The sequence below is a fragment of the Salvelinus alpinus genome, chromosome 2 (assembly GCF_045679555.1).
Source record: "Salvelinus alpinus chromosome 2, SLU_Salpinus.1, whole genome shotgun sequence".
Lineage (NCBI taxonomy): Eukaryota > Metazoa > Chordata > Actinopteri > Salmoniformes > Salmonidae > Salvelinus > Salvelinus alpinus.
This window is the reverse complement of record NC_092087.1, coordinates 19,708,183-19,716,292: the sequence shown is the minus strand read 5'-3', so window position 1 is coordinate 19,716,292 and position 8,110 is coordinate 19,708,183.

Genomic DNA, 8,110 nt, shown 5'->3' with positions numbered 1-8,110 from the left:
AAAACAGACTGCAACTCTTTGTTAGGGGTTTCATTGACTTCAATAGCTGTGGTTGCTGATGCGTATATGGTTGAATCATCAGCATACATGGAGACACATGCTTTGTTTCATGCCAGTGGCAGGTCATTGGTAAAAATAGGGCCTACAGAGTTGCCCTGCGGTACACCACACTTTACATGTTTGACGTTAGAGGAGCTTCCATTAAAGAAAACCCTTTGAGTTATATTAGATAGATAGCTCTGAATTCATGATATTGCAGAGGTTGAAAAGTCATAACCCATACATTCTTTCAACAACAGGTTATGGTCAATAATATCAAAAGCTGCACTGAAATCTAACAGTACAGATCCCACAACCTTCTTCTTATCAATTTCTTTCTTTCAATCAATCATCAGTCATTTGTGTCAGTGCAGTACATGTTGAGTTCCCTTCTCTATAAGAAATAGCATGTGCTGTTAGTAAAACGGATTTAAGTTTCCCTGCATTAAAGTCCCCGGCTACTAGGAGCACTGCCTCTGGGTGAGCGTTTTCTTTTTTGCTTATGGCAGAATACAGCTCATTCAATGCTGTCTTAGTGCAAGCCTCAGTCTGTGGTGAAATTTAAACAGCTACGAAAAATACAGATGAAAACTCTCTAGGTAGATAGTGTGGTCTACAGCTTATCATGAGATACTCTACCTCAGGCGAGCAATAGCTTGAGACTTCCTTAGATATCGTGCACCAGCTGTTATTTACAAAAAATACATGGTCCGCCACCCCTTGTCTTACCAGACGCTGCTGGTCTATCCTGCCGGAATAGCGTATAACCAGCCAGCTGTATGTTGATAGTGTCGTCATTCAGCCACGACTCTGTGAAGCACAAGATATTACAGTTTTGAGTATCCCGTTGGTAGTTTCATCTTCCGCGTAGATCATCGATTTTATTCTCCAAAGATTGCACGTTTGCTAGCAGAATGGAAAGAAGTGCAGGTTTATTCGATCGCCTATGAATTCTCAGAAGGCAGCCGGCCCTCTGGCCTCATTTTCTCTGCCTCCTCTTTACGCAAATCACGGGAATCTGGGCCTGTTCCCGAGAAAGCAGTATATCATTCGTGTTGGGCTCGTCAGACTCGTTAAAGGAAAAAAAGGATTCTGCCAGTCTGAGTAATCGCAGTCCTGACGTCCAGAAGTTATTTTCGGTTGTAAGAGACGGTAGCGGCAACATTATGTACAGAAAAAGTAAAAAATAAAAGTTACAAACAACGCAAATAAACAAACAAAAAACACAATCGGTTGGGGACATGTAGAACTTCAGCCTTCTTCTCCGGCGCCATTGGGGACACGTGGAATGTCAACCTTTTTCTCTGGCTCCATTTTACATTTCTAAGGCTACATATATTAATATGGGCTATTTCAGACCTTTCCTCAGTAGTTTATTAGAGATAGACATAATATGGAAAAGAGCAAACAAAGCAAGATAAAAAAAAATCTACATTCAGCACTCCATTAGTCAATGTATGTGTGTGTGTGTGTGTGTGTGTGTGTGGTTTGCAGCTACAAACCCATAGGCTTGGCTCTCTCATCCCTTCCAGGCTTCTGGGAGGGAGAGTGGACAATGAACCTTTCATAGCGGATGTAAGCAATGTCCCCACGCGATCTGGCAGCTTTCATGGCTGGGATAATTTCTTCCCTTTTCTGGTGCACAGCTTCAGGATAGTCCTCCTTGAGGAAGATATACGTTCCTCTCAAGTTCTTGGCTCTTTCCAGAACAGCTACCTTGTCCTTGAACCTCAGGAACTTGACCACTATCAGCCTGGGCCTGTCACCTAGGCCAGTGGTGGGTTTTCCAGTCCTGTGGACGCGCTCCACCTCAATCTTCCAGTGATCCATCTTCAATTTCTCAGAGATCAATTCCCTCACTTTGTCCTCAGACTCAGTCCAGGTCTCATGTGCGGATTCTGCAATTCCATCCACAACCATGTTGTTCTGTCTTCAACACCATAGTGCCCTCCAAGCTTGTCCATAAGCTCAGGGCCCTGGTTCTGAACTTCTCCCTGTGCAACTAGGTCATAAAGTTCCTGAAGGGCCTACCCCAGGTGGTGATAATAGGCAACAACACCTCTGCCACATTGACCCTTGACACGAGGGGCCCCCCAGGTGTGTGTGCTCAGCTCCCTCCTGTAATCCCTGTTCACCCATGACTGTGTGGCATCGACAGGGCCGCAGTGGAGAGGGTCAGAAGCTTGAAGTTCCTTGGCGTGCACATAACTGAGGACCAGAAATGGCCTGGTATGGCAACTGCATCGCCATCAAGTTCCAACAGTACAGCAAAATATAACATTACAAACAAATCTTTAAGTAAAAGAATGGAATTTAGAGATATTAGGACGAGCAATGTCGGAGTCCGGAGGATATTTATTATATATACAGTACCAGTCAATAGTTTGGACACACCTACTCAAGGTTTTTTTTTTTTTTTTTTTTACTATTTTCTACATTGTAGAAAAGTAGTGAAGACATGACAACTATGAAATAACACATAGGGAATCATGTAGTAACCAAAAAAGTGTTAAACAAATCAAAATATATTTTAGATTTTAGATTATACAAAGTAGCCACCCCTTGCCTTGATGACAGCTTTGCACACTCTTGGCATTCTCTCAACCAGCCTTGAAGGAATTCCCACATATGTTGGGCACTTGTTGGGTGCTTTTCCTTCCCTCTGCGGTCCAAATCATCTCAAACCATCTCAATTGGGTTGAGGTCGGGTGATTGTGGAGGCCAGGTCATCTGATGCAGCACTCCATCACGCTCCATTATTTATTTATTTATTTACTTTTCTGCTCTTTTGCACACCAGTATCTCTTCTTGCACATGATCATCTGATGATTTATCACTCCAGTGTTAATCTGCTAAATTGTAATTATTCGATTTATTGCCTACCTCATGCCTTTTGCACACATTGTATATAGATTCTCTTTTTTTCTACCATGTTATTGACTTGTTTATTGTTTACTCCATGTGTAACTCTGTGTTGTCTGTTCACACTGCTATGCTTTATCTTGGCCAGGTCGCAGTTGCAAATGAGAACTTGTTCTCAACTAGCCTACCTGGTTAAATAAAGGTGAAATAAAAAAAATAAAAAAATAAAAAATGTTGGTCAAATAGCCCTTACACAGGCTGGAGGTGTGTTGGGTCAGTTTCCTGTTGAAAAACAAATTATGGTCCGACAAACCGCAAACCAGATGGGATGGCATATCGCTGCAGAATGCTGTGGCAGCCATGCTGGTTAAGTGTGCCTTGAATTCTAAGTAAATCAACAACAGTGTCACCAGCAAAGCACCCCCACACCATCACACCTCCTCCTTCATGCTTCACGGTGAGAACCACACATGCAGAGATCATCCGTTCACCTACTATGTGTCTCACAAAGACACGGTGGTTGGAACTCAAATTTGGACTCATTAGACCAAAGGACAGATTTCCACCGTTCTAATGTCCATTGCTCATGTTATTTGGCCCAAGGAAGACATGGACTTGGTATTTTACCAAATAGGGCTATCTTCTGTATACCACCCTTACCTTGTCACAACACAACTGATTGGCTCAAACGCATTCCACAAATTAACTTTTTAAAAGGCACACCTGTTAATTGAAATGTATTCCAAGCGACTACCTCATGAAGCTGGTTGAGAGAATGCCAAGAGTGTGCAAAGCTGTCATCAAGGCAAAAGGTGGCTACTTTGAAGAATTTCAAATATAAAATATATTTTGATTTGTTTAGCACCTTTTTTAGTTACTTCATGATTCCATATGTGTTATTTCATAGTTCAAGTAAAACCCTTGAATAAGTAGGTGTGTCCAAACTTTTGACTGGTACTGTACATACAGTGCATTTGGAAAGTATTCAGACACTTACATTTTGTTACGTTACAGCCTTATTCTATAATTGATTAAATCATTTTCCCCCCCTCATCAATCTACACACAATACCACATCATGACAAAGAACAAACAGGTTTAAAGAAATTAAATAAATAAAAAATCTAAATAAAAAAAAACAGTATTCAAAGTATTCAGACCCTTTGCTATGAGACTCGAAATTGAGCTCAGGGGCATCCTGTTTCCATTGATCATCATAGAAATGTTTCTACAAATTGATTGGAGTTCACCTTTGGTAAATTCAACTGATTGGACATGATTTGGAAAGGCACACACCTGTCTATATAAGGCCCCACAGTTGAGAGTGCATGTCAGAGCAAAAACCAAGCCATGAGGTCGAAGGAATTATCCTCAGAGCTCCGAGACAGGATTGTGTCGAGGGACAGATCTGGGGAAGGGTACCACAACATGTCTGCAGCATTGAAGGTCCCCAAGAACACAATGGCCTACATCATTCTTAAATGGTTAGAAGTTTGGAACCACCAAGACTCTTCCTAGAGGTGGCCGCCCGGCCAAACAGAGCAATCGGGGGAGAAGGGCCTTGGTCAGGGAGGTGACCAAGAACCCGATGGTCACTGTGACAGAGCTCCAGAGTTCCTCTGCGGAGATGGCAGAACTTTCCAGAAGGACAACCATCTCTGCAGCTCTCCACCATTCAGGCCTTTATGGTAGAGTGGCCAGACGGAAGCCATTCCTTAGTAAAAGGAACATGACAGCCGCTTGTAGTTTGCCAAAAGCCACCTAAAGGACTCTCAGACCACGAGAAACAAGATGCTCTACTCTAATGGGGATGTTTATATATGTGTGTGTGATGGGATGTATAGACATTATGGACAGTATGTGGATAGAATATGTAGTATATCTGAAGAATATGTGGATCGAATAGTATATATACAGACTAGAATACAGTATATACATGTGAAATGGGTAAAACAGTATGTAAACATTATCAGTGACCAGTCTTCCATTATTAAAGTGGCCATTGTTGCATGTGTATGTACATAGGGCAGCAGCCTCTAAGATGCAGGGATGAGTAACCGGGTGGTAGCAGGCTAGTAACAGTGACTAAGTTCGGGGCAGAGTACTGGGTGGAGGCCGGCTAGTGACTGGTATTTAAGTCTGATGGCCTTGAGATAAACGTCGTTTTTCAGTCTCTCGGTACCAGCTTTGATGCACCTGTACTGACCTCGCCTTCTGAATGATAGCGAGGTGAACAGGCAGTTGCTCAGGTGGCTGAGTTTGTTGATGATCTTCTTGGCCTTCCTGTGACACCGGGTTCTGTAGATGTCCTAGAAGGGCAGGCAGTGTGCACCCAGTGATGCGTTGGGCTATCCTCTGGAGAGCCCTGCGGTTGCAGACGGTGCAGTTGCCGTGCCAGGCAGTGATACAGCCCAACAGGATGCTCTCAACGGTGCATCTGTAAAAGTTTGTGAGTGTCTTAGGGGCCAAGACGATTTTCTTCAGCCTCCTGAGTTTGAAGAGGCGATGTTGCGCCTTGTTCAAAACACTCTCTGTGTGAGTGGACGATTTCAGATTGTCAGTGATGTGTACGACAAGGAACTTGAAGCTCCCTCTGCTGTCTCCTGAGATCCATGATCAGCTCCACCACTCAGCCAGGGCCCTCACCTCCTACCTGTAGTCTGTCTCGTCCTTGTTGATAATCCGGCCTACCACTGTTGTGTCATCTGCAAACTTGATGATTGAGTTGGAGACGTGCATGGGCACGCAGTTATGGGTAAACAGTGTAGGGGGCTCAGCATGCACCCTTATGGGGCCCCTATGTTTAGTATAAGCGTAGTGGAGGTGTTGTTGCCTACATTCACCACCTGGTGGGCGGCCCGTCAGGAAATCCAGGACCGAGTTACAGGACAGGGTTCAGACCCAGAGCCAGAGCTTAATGATGAGCTTAGAGGGTACTATGGTGTTGATGTCTGAGCTATAGTCAATGAACAGATGGGATCGGGATGGTGATTGCATCATTCACGGATCTATTGGGGCAGTATTCAAATTGCATTGGGTCTAGGGTGTCAGGTAAGGTGGAGGTGATATGATCCTTAACTAGCCTGTGAGTGCTATGGGGCGATAGTCATGTAGTTCAGTTACCTTCGCTTTCTTGGGTACAGGAACAATGGTTGACATCTTAAAGCAAGTGGGAACAGCAGACTGCTATAAGGAGAGATTGACCAGTCAGCTGGTCTACGCCTACTCTGAGGGCGTGGCTTGGGATGTTGTCTGGGCCGGCAGCCTTTCGAGGGTTAACACGCTTAAATGTCTTTCTCATGTTGGCCATGGAGAACGAGAGCTCACAGTCCTCGGGCGCGGCCTGTGTCGGCGGCACTGTGTTATCCTCAAAGCGGACAAAGGTGTTAATCTTGTCCGGGAGCAAGATGTCTTTGTCCGCGACATGGCTGGTTTTCCCTTTATACACTGTGGTTGTCTGGAGTCCCTAACACCATTGAATTGTGACTCCACTTTGACTATGTACTGACATTTTGCTCTACGCATGGCTCTCCAGAAGGTGCTGTGGTCAGCCCAATGCATCATCGGGGGTACGCTGCCTGCCCTCCAGGACATTAAAACCTCTATGGGATCGGTGTCCCTAAACCGGGACAGTTGGTGCTCAATATGCGATAATGTGACTAGAAAACTTTGTAAACAACAGCCAACTTTCCGGGACATAGACATGTCTTATATGGGAAGAAAGCTTAAATTATTGTTAATCGAACTACAGTGTCCAATTTACAGTAGCTATTATTTAAAAAATACCATGCTATTGTTTGAGGATAGTACATAACAACAAAACACGGCAACTGGTTTCATACATTCACATCTGAAGATAAATAATGTACTTACATTCAGTAATCTTGCTCTTATTTGTCACCCTGAGGGTCCCAGAGATAAAATATAGTGTAGTTTTGTTTGAAAAAATCTATTTTTATATTAAAATGTAGGAAGTGGGTTCCACAGTTTCACCCCACTGCTGTCTCTGGCTCCACACCCACAACGCCGGCCATCTAGATGTGTGAAGGTTAGTGTCTTTTCTGTAGGGAAGCTAATGATCTGTCATGTATGACTTCCTGAGAGTGTGTAAACTTAATTTTTTATTTCCATAGCATTTTTGTATGTTCTCTATAATTATGGACCAATTCGGCACATTTGGGCAAACTACTGGCGGACTTGATACAAAATATTGTGTAGTGAGGTAACTCTTCACTGGATCAGTCTGAAAATTTGCACACACGCTGCTGTCATATTGTGGACAAAGTCTAAATTAAAACTAGGATCCTATCTCAACGTATGTCAATTTTTCTTGCATTTCAAAGAGGATGGGGAAAAAAATGGAAAACACATGTTTTTTGTTTGTATTATCTTTTACCTTATCTAATTTAATTTATTCTCCTACATTAATTTCTCATTTACACAACTTCAAAGTGTTTCCTTTCAAAAGCTATCAAGAATATGCATATGCTTGCTTCAGGTCCTGAGCTACAGGCTATTAGATTTGGGTATGTCATTTTAGGCGAAAATTTTAAAAAAAGTGTCCGATCCTTATTAACAGCACTTGTTGTCAAAGGAAGACCAAGAAGATCATCAAGGACCTCAGCCACCCGAGCCATGGACTGTTCATTTCTGCTAGCAGCCAGAGACAGTACTGGTGCCGGGACCGAGAGACAGCTTCTATCTCCAGGAAATCAGACTGTTGAACAGCCATCAACAGCTAGCAGTACTCTGCACTGCACCTTGAGACTAATGCCCCATGTACAGTCGTGGCCAAAAGGTTTGAGAATGACACAAATATGAATTTCCACAAAGTTTGCTGCTTCAGTGTCTTTAGATATTTTTGTCAGATGTTACTATGGAATACTGAAGTATAATTACAAGCATTTCATACGTGTCAAAGGCTTTTATTGACAATTACATGGAGTTGATCCAAAGAGTCAATATTTGCAGTGTTGACCCTTCTTTTTCAAGACCTCTGCAATCTGCCCTGGCATGCTGTCAATTAACTTCTGGGCCACATCCTGACTGATGGCAGCCCATTCTTGCATAATCAATGCTTGGAGTTTGTCAGAACCTGTGGGGTTTTGTTTGTCCACCCGCCACTTGAGGATTGACCACAAGTTCTCAATGGGATTAAGGTCTGGGGAGTTTCCTGGCCATGGACCCAAAATATAGATGTTTTGTTCCCC